An 11,802-nucleotide genomic window follows, 5' to 3' on the forward strand; every position below is an offset into this window, starting at 1 on the left:
AGGCTCGCTGCGCGACCTTGCATTGGCCTGGGGGGAGTCGATAGCTGAAGGGTGGCGCTCCCGACGCCGCTGCGTCCAGCAGCTCAGCAACACACTAAAGTAGCGTGTCTCGGCCGCTCTCCATCAGCCCGGATTGCAGCAGCTCCCTTGCCACTTTATGTGCCGCCCGCATGTTCACTTGCTCCCGCCGTGAGTGCGGCGCTGTTGCTGCGGCGTGACTCGCTGCTCTCGTCGCGGCTCGTGCTTGCCGCGGGGTGAGGGAGGATGATGCCTGGCCGCGCTTTCCTCGCCCGGCGGAGCTTGGTGGCGCCCGCGCCGGTTGGGGTGTGGGGTCGAGATCTTTATGGGCAGGCGGCGCCGTCTGGGCCGGCCAGGCTGCCCAGCGGTCGGATCTGGCCCTTGGGTCGCCAGACATTGTAGCCGGTGAACGTCGGAGAGCTGATTGGCGGAGAAGAAGCTCCGGCGCACCCCTACCTGGCGCGCCAAGTTAAAGTTCGAACACTCGGACGCGCGTGAAGTCTTTTCCTCCTACCGATCTACGCTATAGCTCGCTAAGATCTTGTGGACGAACTCGACGAACTCACAACACAGAAAGACACAGGGTTTATACTAGTTCGGGCCACCGTTGTGGTGTAATACCCTACTCCAGTGTGGTGGTGGTGGTGGATTGCCTCTTGGGCTGATGATGAACAGTACAAGGGGAGAACAGCCTCCTGAGGTTGAGGTGTTCTTGAGCTCGGTGAGCTTGTGTGTGGGGGGGTGGCCTGAATGATCCCCCCCTCTAAGGTGGTGGCTAGTCCTATTTATAGAGGCCCTGGTCCTCTTCCCAACTATCGAGCGGGAAGGGAGCCAACAATGGCGGGCTAATTTGAAGGGGGGCAGCTAGTACAAGCTATCCTGACAAAAGCGGTCTTCGCCTGCACAAAGCTCTAGTGGTGACGCCGTCTTGGGCTCCATGATGACCTCCGTCTTGCAATCCATGGTCTTGGTCGTGTTGCACCGAAATGGCAACCTTTGCCTGAGGCGTCGGTACTCCGCGGCTGCGCTTGCCCCGTTTGCACCAAAGGGGAAACAAGGACACTGCGCGCGCTGGCGCCCGCCTGGTGTCGGTCGTCATGGCTCACATCACGAGAGCCTCGTGAGGTTCGCCTCACCTTGATATCTCTGCTCCTCGTGAGCCTGCCTAGCCAAGCCACTCCGAAGGAGGTCTTGCATCGTCCGCCTTGCGAGGCTTGGCCCCTCGCGAGGGTATTGGACGCTTTGTTGGTGAAGATGGGCCGTACAACCTGCTGGCTCAGCCAAGCCGCAGGCCGCAGGCCGCAGGCAGGCAAGTCTGGGGACCCCTGTTCCCAGAACGCTGAAAAGAACAAGCGTGTCAAATGAGCTATCAAGTGATTGAAGCAATTTCTTTACAACTTCATGGCCAGTGATGTCTTCGGCACTGAGTCCTTGAAGTCATTTGCTTTGTCACTGAGGTGATCAAAGGTTTGCTGACAACTTTCATTTCCAATGCGCTTGAAGCAATTGAACTTTGCCCGAAGAGTATCAATATGACCTTCTTTTTGAGTCAAAACTCCTTCATTTATCTTTTCGAGGACAACATGCAGTTCCTTTGCAGTTTCGCACTGTCGATACCGAAGGAATTGAGCTCGAGAAAGATGGCCACCAATTTCATCTTTAGCTTGAGCATCTAGTTGAATGAGCTTGAGGAATAACAACTATGAACCCGATATGCACCACATTCCACATATCATCATATATAGCTCAAAGACAAATCTTCATCATCTCCTTCCTAAAGGGATAATTCGTCCCATCGATTATGGGAATCTTCAAATGGGACTTGTAGTTCACTGAAGACAGACTTAAACTTTAAAGTCATTAGACTAAAATGAGCAGAGTCAAGGAGTACCTAGCTCTGCTGCCAATTGTAGGAACGAATTATGTCTACCGGAGGGGGCTGAATGGGAGTTTTAAATTTTCTTTGGAAAACTTAAATCTCTGATAACCCAGCAGAGGAACAAATGATAAACAAGCTAAGAAGAACTACAGTGAAGTACCGAAGGGAAACTAAAGCATGCATAGAAGTAAATTACAAGAATGGAATGCATCAAAAGTAAACATGAGTGGTAGAGGTAACCGAAGATGCTCGATGGCGATAAGGCATTTGTTCGACTAGTTCATCCTTCTACACAAGAACTACGTCTGGTTGGAGGGGCCGTGACTTAACACGGAAGATAAACTCTCTTCACCCTATTCTCCTTTAACGACCAAACCTCGAAGGATTTGAGTCTTTATGCTTACCGTGCTAGTCCATGGATCGAACTCGCTAGCACACACAGTATAGATGAATACCAGAAAAGCAAGTGCATCATTTATTACAATGCATGATCTAGAATTTATAAAATAAAACAATCCGCATAGCACATGGCTAGCTTTATTTAAATCAAACAACATAAAACTAGCAAAAAATAACGATGTATCCCATCATAGCCCATTGGCGAAGCTGAGCGCAAACTCGTGACCCTAATAGTACCTTACTCTTCATCTGAATATCCTGCAACATGAGATATTGCAGCCATATATGTCAATACTTTGAATGTATTGGCAAATTACACAGGAGTAATAATAAAGCAGACCTACATGTATATGCATAGTACAACAAAAGGAAGGCTTCAGGGTTATTTGCAAAAGGTTGATTTTGTCCTGATAACTACCTAATAGTCAAATTTTTAGTTAGTTATTTTATTAATACAATTAAACACACAAGGTTGAATTGGCAAATCCAACTCCAACCTACCCATTATTAAGTTTCCCACAAATTTAGTAAGTGTCACATCTGCCAAGATAATCCAACAACCGTAATGGCATAGTCGCTCAAATTTGCCCATGTGACGCCCCGAGACCGATGCGCCAGGTGTCCCCCAGTTATTCACCGTCTTTGCCATGTCGTTTGCTTGCGTGTTGCATCTTGTCATGTCATCATGTGCATTGCATCATCATGTTTTAAAAACTTGCATCCGTCCCGGTCTCCACGTTCTTTCCGTTGTCCGTTCTGAGCCCAGACACACTTGCACGCGCCCGCGACACCTACGAAGTATTATTTTATAAGTGGTCAGAAAATGTTCTCAGAATAGGATGAAAGCGTGCGTCCGGTGTTGTTATGTTGTCAGTAGACCGCCTGCCAAGTTTCATCGCTTCGAAGTCTGTTTGACGCCCCAATGGTTAACTATAGCGGCATTATAGCCAGTCTAACGTCGGACATTTTCGGTCTTCGGAAACGGTTGCTGGGCTGTACTTCAATTCTCTCCTCTCAGTCCATGGCCCTCTACATAACCCACTAGACCACCTCTGCTACCCCTCTCTGTTTTGGACTGCCAGATGGCGATCGAACGGTCCGAAAACGGACAAAAACCCCCCTCTCGTTGCCCATTCCTATAAATGGATACTCTCTCCTCCAATTATGGAAACCCTAGCCATCACCCCTCGTTTTTTGCGCCCCTCCACAGTGTCGCTGCCACTTGGCGCCTCCTCCTCCACCTCCCAGCCGTCGCAGTCCGCGCAGTCCATCCGGGGCCCGGCCAGGCTCGTACGCCACTGCTTCACTACAGCGCCGCAACGTTGTGCCCACAACCACGAGAGGAGGCCGAGCTCCTCTCTCCGTCTAGCCCCGCCACTGGTTGTCAAGCCACTGGAGTCGCCGCCGGTGACCACATACAGGCCAGGCCGCCCCTCGACCCCCTCCCTCCTTTCCTATTAACCGTCCTCTCACTCACCTTGCTGGCTCTCTCTTTCTCTCCCGCAGGTAACAGCACGCCCCACCTCCGTTCATCTGGTGCTCTGCCTCGCCGTCGGCCTACTCCGGCCAGATCCGGGCCAGGCGCCCCGGATCCGAGCTCCACCGTCGCAGATCCAACCTCCCTTCGCTTCCCCGACCGGACCTGCCATCCCATGTCGACGTTGACCGCTAGAACCACTGCTGCTGTTTTCCCATGCGAGAGGAGGACGAGCCCCTCGCCCTCGTGCCTCCTTTGCTCGCACGCGCTTGGGCCTGCGTCGCCCGGTCCACCCGACCCTTCTGCTCCCTGGGCCTCCTCCTGCCACATGGGCCATGACCTAGATCTAAGTCGGCCTGCTGCGGCCCAGCCTCTCCACCAACTGGGCTTTGCCCATGGTGAGAGCCTAGCCTAGCACCCAACTTTTCAGCCTGTTGTTTTTTTTCCTGACGCTGCGATTTTCGCATTAATCTAGAGACTACAGTTTTTACAGGAAAGCCCCTCATGTTCATGCATATAGTAACTCACAAACCGTGCATCAGAATTAAATAAACTATATATGTAAAATGACTAGAATTTCATGTTTAAAATGTTTAAACTACTTTTTGCATTAATTTACTTAAATGTCATGCTAAAATGCTTTATTTCATAACTAAATAACTGTAGCTCCAAACCTAACAAACTTTATATGTAAATGGGGTAGAAAAATGCCTAGTTTAACATGGTGGCTTTACTTTGCATGCTTAACGACTCTAAAATATGGTTTAGGGCAGTACAGTACCAACTCTAAAATATGCACATGAGGATTTACCGGAATTGTTGTTCGTTGTTTCCGGCCTCATTTAAACTTTCCTAGGTGGGTAGTTTTGTTGTGCTACACCTCTTGCCAAGTTAATCAAAATTTAATATAGTTGGGTACATAAACGAGATCGAACTAAATAAATTGAATGTGGTGTTTCGTCAATATGCAACGGAGTTGAATATTGAGCTCCACTTAATTTGTAGTATTGTTTGTGCACTTTGCCATGCCGTGCCTCTTTAAACAGGACTTGCATCATAATTGCTTGTGCATCATGCCATGTTATGTGGTGGTTGTTTACTATGTTGCTTGCTTCTTTCCGGTGTTGCTTCTTCGGGTTAGTTCCGATAACGTCGCGTTTGTGAGGATTCGTTCGACTACGTCCGTTTGTCTTCTTCATGGACTCGTTCTTCTTCCTCGCTGGGTCTCAGCCAAGATGACCATACCCTCGAAATCACTTCGATCTTTGCTTGCTATGCCGTGATACCTACCACTTGCTATATCATGCCTCCCATATTGCCATGTTAAGCCTCTAACCCTCCTTTCCTAGCAAACCGTTGTTTGGCTATGTTACCGTTTTGCTCAGCCCCTCTTATAGCGTTGCTAGTTGCAGATAAAGTTGAAGTTTGTTCCATGTTGGGACATGGATATTATTGGGATATCACAATCTCTCTTTTTAATTAATGCACATATATACTTGGTAAAGGGTGGAAGGCTCAGCCTTATGCCTGGTGTTTTGTTCCACTCTTGCCGCCCAAGTTTCCGTCATGCCGGTGTTATGTTCCTTGATTTCGCGTTCCTTACACGGTTGGGTGTTATGGGGACCCCTTGACAGTTTGCTTTGAATAAAACTCCTCCAGCAAGGCCCAACCTTGGTTTTACCATTTGCCTCATCACCACTTTATTTTCGCTTGGGAGTCGCGCTCCCGAGGGTCATCTTTATTTTAACCCCCCCGGGGCCAGTGCTTGTCTAAGTGTTGGTCCGAACTAGAGCACCGTGTGGGACCGTCCCTTGGCAAATTGGGTTATGTTGGTACCTGCATGCTTAGCTTATCCGGTGTTGCCCGGAGAAAAAGATATGTGCAGCTCTTATCGGGATGTCGGCACATCTGGCGGTCTTGCTGGTCTTGTTTTACCATAGTCAAAATGTCTTGTAACCGGGATTCCGAATCTGATCGGGACTTCCTGGGAGAAGGAATATCCTTCGTTGACCGTGAGAGCTTGTGATGGGCTAAGTTGGGACACCCCTGCAGGGTTTGAACTTTCGGAAGTCGTGCCCGTGGTTATGGGCAGACGTGAATTTGTTAATGTCCGGTTGTAGAAAACTTGTCACTTAACTTAATTAAAATGCATCAACCACATGTGTAGCCATGATGTGGTCTCGTTTCGGCAGAGTCCGGGAAGTGAGCACGGTTCTTGTGTTATGCTTGAATGTAAGTAGTTTCAGGATCACTTCTTGATCACTTATAGCTTCTCAACCGTGCTTTGCTTATCTTCTCCCTCTGTTTTGCGCATGTTAGCCACCATATGTGCCAGTGCTTGTTGCAGCTCCACCTCACCACCCTTTCCTACCCATAAGCTTAAATAGTCTTGATCTTGTGGGTGTGAGATTGCTGAGTCCTCGTGGATCACAGATACTTCCAAATAGTTGCAGGTGCCGATGATACTAGTGTAGATGACGCAACTGAGCTCAAGTGGGAGCTCGATGAAGATCTTGTTCGTTGTGTTGTTTCGTTTCCTGTTGATTAGTAGTGGAGCCCAGTTGGGATGATCAGGGATCTAGCATTTGGGGTTGTCTTCTTTTATTTTGGTTCCGTAGTCGGACCTTGATTGTATTCTGGATGATGTATGTTTAACTTGTATTTGTGTGAAGTGACGATTGTAAGCCAACTCTTTATCCCTTTCTTATTCTGTACGTGGGATAGTGTGAAGATTACCCATCTTGCGACAAACCTACCATGCGGCTATGCCTCTAAGTCGTGCCCCGACATGTGGGAGATATAGCCACATTGTGGGTGTTACAAGTTGGTATCAGAGCCATCCCTGACTTAGGAGCCCCCTGCTTGATCGAATCGCTGACGTTGTTGAGTCTAGAACAAATTGTTTTGAGTCTTAGGATTATATATATTGGAGAGTAGGATTCTTTTTAATCCTCAGTCCCTTCGTCGCTCTGGTGAGGACTCCTGACGTAGAACTTTTGACTCTTCTCTCCTCAAATTTCACGAATTTTTTTTAGGATCACGCGGGTATCTTGGAATCGTTCTGATGGTTTTGTGATGAGAACATTGTTCTTGGTGCCTCCTGATATTTAGGGGTTCTGGCAGTGTCCCGGGGAGTTGAGCTCCGAGGTGTTGTCGTCACAATTTTATCGTTGTAGTTCTGGAATACCTGAGTTCGCCGACATCGAAAATCTCCTTTATGTAGTTGTTGGTGAGATAACCTCGACGCCACCCAGTACTGGGGCGGGAGTTCGGGAGTACTGCCATAACTCGTATAACGGATGCTTTTCAAAGGTTGAGGTAAACGATTTCTGAAGGTTTCTTGGTTATGTGTTGAAGGCTGGATACAGCTGGATGTAGGATTTGTTAGTTTTGGGTGAGATATTATGCTTCCCCTGTATCCCCAACACATGATTGCATAACCATAAAGTTTCGGGAGTTTATAAGTGGGAATTCAAGTATCACGTAGGATATCTTTTCAACAGACACATCATACGATATGGGATCTATCATATGTTTGTTTCTGGCTTATTCTGCAAGCCAATCCTTTGTTTTGTTTTTTTCAGTTGTGGTATTCGAGTTGCTTCGAAGTCAAATGTTGAATCCTTGCCTCTTTCCACGCGGTATTCTCATATTTCTATGTGAATACTAATCCTTTATGAAAATTGAGATTGTCATGTCAACCCTTTTCAATTGGTGTGTTTCTCTTCAAGTGGAATCCGATCATTTCAACATCCGCAAGATCACCTCTCGGTTTTCCTTCGTTTCATTTGTCCCCAAGTTGCCTTTGTTTTCCCGCCCTCCCACCCTTTTCCTTCAATGTCTCGGATTTCTGAATCAAGTATCCATCTTATGGATGTGAAGTTTCTTCATTCCGTCCTCAATGTTCTTATCCGGTGATTCTCTTGAAGATACTAAGGAAGCCTCAAGTTCGTCACTCTTCACTCGTTTTCGTCTCTAGTGGATTTAATTCAAGCTTTGTCGATCATATCCTCTGCTCGGTTCGAATGCTTTGCCCATGCCGTTGCACCTCATAATCATTCCCTGCTTGCTATTCAATTGTTCCGAAGTGCTGAAGATATCTCAAAGATTCATGTTTCCAATCTGCATTCGTTCAAGCTTCAAGCCATTCAATTCAACCGGCGCATTCTCTTGTTTAAATATTTCAATGGTGTATCCTTTGAGTGAGCCCTAACCCACAGGTCTTTTCCCAGGATCTTACCTGACTCTTCTATTTTTTTCCGGAGCTATCCTCAAATTCTTTCACAGTTTGATGTAAGAATGAGTTATCATCAGTCAAATGCCTTCTCCAAGATCTGTCACATTCTTTTCATCATTGGTTCAACCTTTCTAATTTTCATTCCGGAGTGCCTCAACAATTCGTGATGGTGTTTCTCGTCGTCATTCTGGGATTTTGAAGACCGAAGAAGAGTTTTCCTCCAAATCTTATCCGTTCTCTCAAAGATTCATGGTTCTAGCTTGATGCTATCCTCTCATAATTGTTTTTGATGGTGAGAATTCTTTTCACCCATCTGGAGCATTTCAGGACTCTTTTTCAGTTTGATTCTCTGGAGCCCATCATCTCAAAATTATTCATTTCAGATGTCAGCTCTCGTTCTCCAAATCATACTGGTGCATCATTCAAGTATGATCTAACCAGCTCAGGATCTCTTCGTTAACTTGTACCTAAATTCTCTCAAGTATCTTCATTCATCTTCTAATTCTTCCCGGTGTTTCCTTATATTTTCTTCGTTCATTTTCAATTCTTACGGTGGTTTGTTCAAGTTTCTTCTTCCTTCGTTTTCATAGCAATTCATTCATTGTTTCCAAATCCTATCGGTGGTTCGTTGAAGGCCTCTTCAAGTTGGCGCTATATCAATCTGTATCCTTTCTACAAGAATAAGTAGTATGCCAAATCCGTTGCTTGTCATCAATTTAAATTGGTGAAGGATAAGCATAATTTTATTCTTATTCTTGTTTCATCGAGTAAATTCAATTCCTTATTCCAGAGGTACATCAATTCTCGGTTTTCAATTGTCTCATCTTTTCTTCCCCGGAGTTCCGACCTCTCTCAATTATATCACCTCGAAGATTCATCTAAATCATTGCAAGGATTCACCTTGTGTTTTCAAATTCAATTTCCATATATCATCCTTTTATGACCGGAGGTCTTCATGGAGGCTCTACATGAGGTTTCATCAAGGATTTAATTCCTTCACGAAGTGTTCATCAAGATTCTTTTCAGAGGAGCTCAAGTTTTCTTCATATTACATTCCGAAGTGCAATTCGTTCTACTTTATTTTTCAAGGTGGTGTTATGTCATTTTTGACAATTCCCTTCATGTTTCATGATTCAAAAGTTGTCAGGAATAAGATATTTAAAGCCATCTTTTTCTTCCTTGGAGTTATCTTGGAATAGATTTCACCTAAAGCCTTCCATCGGGAACGTTGCTCCTCGTGGTGATTACCTATGATCCAAGTTTTCTTATCAGCTCGATAGAAGAAGCTTTCTATCTTTTCTAGCTCTAAATCCAATCTATTGCTTTTCGTTAGTGGCAGTATTTCACCTCAAGATTTCGAGATGTTTTTCGTAAGCCCACAACAAGCTTACTCTTTTAGTTGTTGGTTTCCCAACAACTCCATTCGACCCTTCTCCTAAAGATGTTTTTTCAAGCTCATTTGTGGCAGAAGTTGTCATTTTCATCTCCATCCCTTTATCCCAAAAATCTAGCTTCTATTCTTTTGTTCCGGAAGCATTGTGATGTTGCTCTCTTCGCTCTCCATCTCGAATCGTGAGGATCATGTTCTTTCCTTTTGCTTATCCATTTAACCAGAGTGTTGTGTTTTTCATTCAAGCTCTCTCATCTTATCAAATTTTTCCTCCCTTCTCAACCAGAGTGTCAGGGGGATGGACCCCGGGCAGGCAACGGAACCCGAATCCTCTTCAAAAAACGATGGGGTTGGCACCACCCCGCAATACCGGCACACGCTTGGCCGGGTCGCTTGACCTGGCCAAGCCCCGCAAGACGCATCGACTCGGCCCCAACAACTAGCGCAAGACAGCCGAACCCGGCATGACCAAAGCCTCCTCAACAAGCCAGCGCCACCCGTGGCATTCTATGCAATCCAGCCACGGGTCAACTCCCGTCCCATCTAGGCCGTATGATGTGGAAGAGACTTCAATCAATGATGACCAAGGCAACAGTGCCCCACCCATGCCTCTGGTCAGCAGGAACGTGGCAACAGTGCTCCTCACCTACCCGCTGACCAGGGCCGGCGTGGCTATAGTGCCCTCGCCGTCACCGCTGACGACAGCAAGCGGCAACCCGACGGAGAGCACTGTACGCGACTCGACTCAGCCACACCCTGACGATCGACAAGACGGCGCACAGTCCCCCTAGGCATGTGGGGCCCGCACCTAGGGGAACCCGGCGAACCACCAGGCCTCAGCGGGACCCAGCCCGGGTTCTCGGACACCGACAATACAGACCCACCGACTTGTAACATTACCATTGTACCCCCGGGGGGTTGGACTATAAAACCCCTCGGGAGCCCTCGATCATAGAGGAGGAAAACGAGAGAGAGAGAGAGGGCAAGCAGAAAACACATACAAGAGGAAAGCAAGTAAGCATAGGACTAGCCACAAAACAGCAACACCGGAGAGAAGGAGCAGCCCAAGCCTTGGCCAGCTTCCTTCCTCCTCCATACAACTCTAGGAGCAACATTGTACTATCGATCATCCAACTACACAGGACTAAGGGTATTATCTCTCCGGAGAGCCCCGAACATAGGTATGTCCGGTGTCCCGCGCCGGCTCATGCCAACCTCGCCTCTAGAGTCCACCAGTGCCCTCGAGCCTCCTCCTCTCTTTAGCCATCCCTTGGCATCTGCCGTGCGCACTACCTCATTGACGCACGCAAGTCAAGGAAGCACAAGAAGGACACCGCGGGTGATGAAACGACCCGGCCATGGAACACGGAACACCTCCACCCATTTTACAGTTAGCCGCACGAGCGTATGTATCGTAGCCTTTTGTAAACCCATGAAACTATGGGGTCCCCGAACTAGACTCGGGGGCTGCCTTTTGTTGACCAATTTATTGTGTCCCAATTTTCTTGCATCACTATACCACTGAACCCGGCCACTGGTCCGACTCCCTCGACCCGGGGGCTCGGGGGCTTACCGGCTCGGTCGCCCCCCTGCCGCCTTACTTGGTGATTCCTGATAAAGTTAGGATGACGCGATCCCCCACTTCGCCCTAAAGCCACAGATCCAGCTTCATACACTAAGTCAAAGGCTGCCGGGTCGATCAACCCGGCCCACCATTCATCAAATGAACAACCGCACGACCGGCTGCTCGCCAACCGGCTTCGCCGGATTGCCGCCAACCGGCCCAGTGGGTGTTTCGCTCGTGCTCAACATTTCGAGGGACCCAAGTCCTGTGCGCTCCTCTCAAAGAACCGAACTCCTTGTCACGGACTGGAGCCTCGGCCATCTGACTCGCGGGGGGGGGAGGTTTGAGAAAGGAAACACGCATGAAATCGGTCCAAAAAACAGAAGGCAAAAAGCAAAAGCTTCCACGACATCTACACACGTATTTAAGAAAAGGCCCACGACCCTAGTTCATTACACCCTAAAACCCCGAGTGGGTGGGTGAACCAGCTATTTAACAAATTTTACACAAAGTGTCTCAGGCATCTCCAGCGCCGTGTCGCGACGTCAACGGCTCTCCCCTGGCGGCCTCTGGATCCAACGAGGTGCCGGTGTTCTCCTTGGCATCCGCATCGTGGTAGAGGCCCGTCTCCTCCGAGCTCCCCTCTGGATCATGGAGGAGCAAGCCGTAGTCGTCGCCATCCACGGCCCTGCCATCTTCCGTCCGCTCCGGATGGAACTCGCCGTGGAAGGCAAACTCGGCGATGTAGCTGGCCCGGGAGGCGATCCCGCCGGCTTGCTCCTGCAAGAGCTGCTCTGAACCGGCCCACTGGCCCATCAACGCGTCCAGCTGCAGGTCC

The sequence above is a fragment of the Triticum urartu genome, chromosome 2 (genome assembly GCF_003073215.2).
Source record: "Triticum urartu cultivar G1812 chromosome 2, Tu2.1, whole genome shotgun sequence".
Lineage (NCBI taxonomy): Eukaryota > Viridiplantae > Streptophyta > Magnoliopsida > Poales > Poaceae > Triticum > Triticum urartu.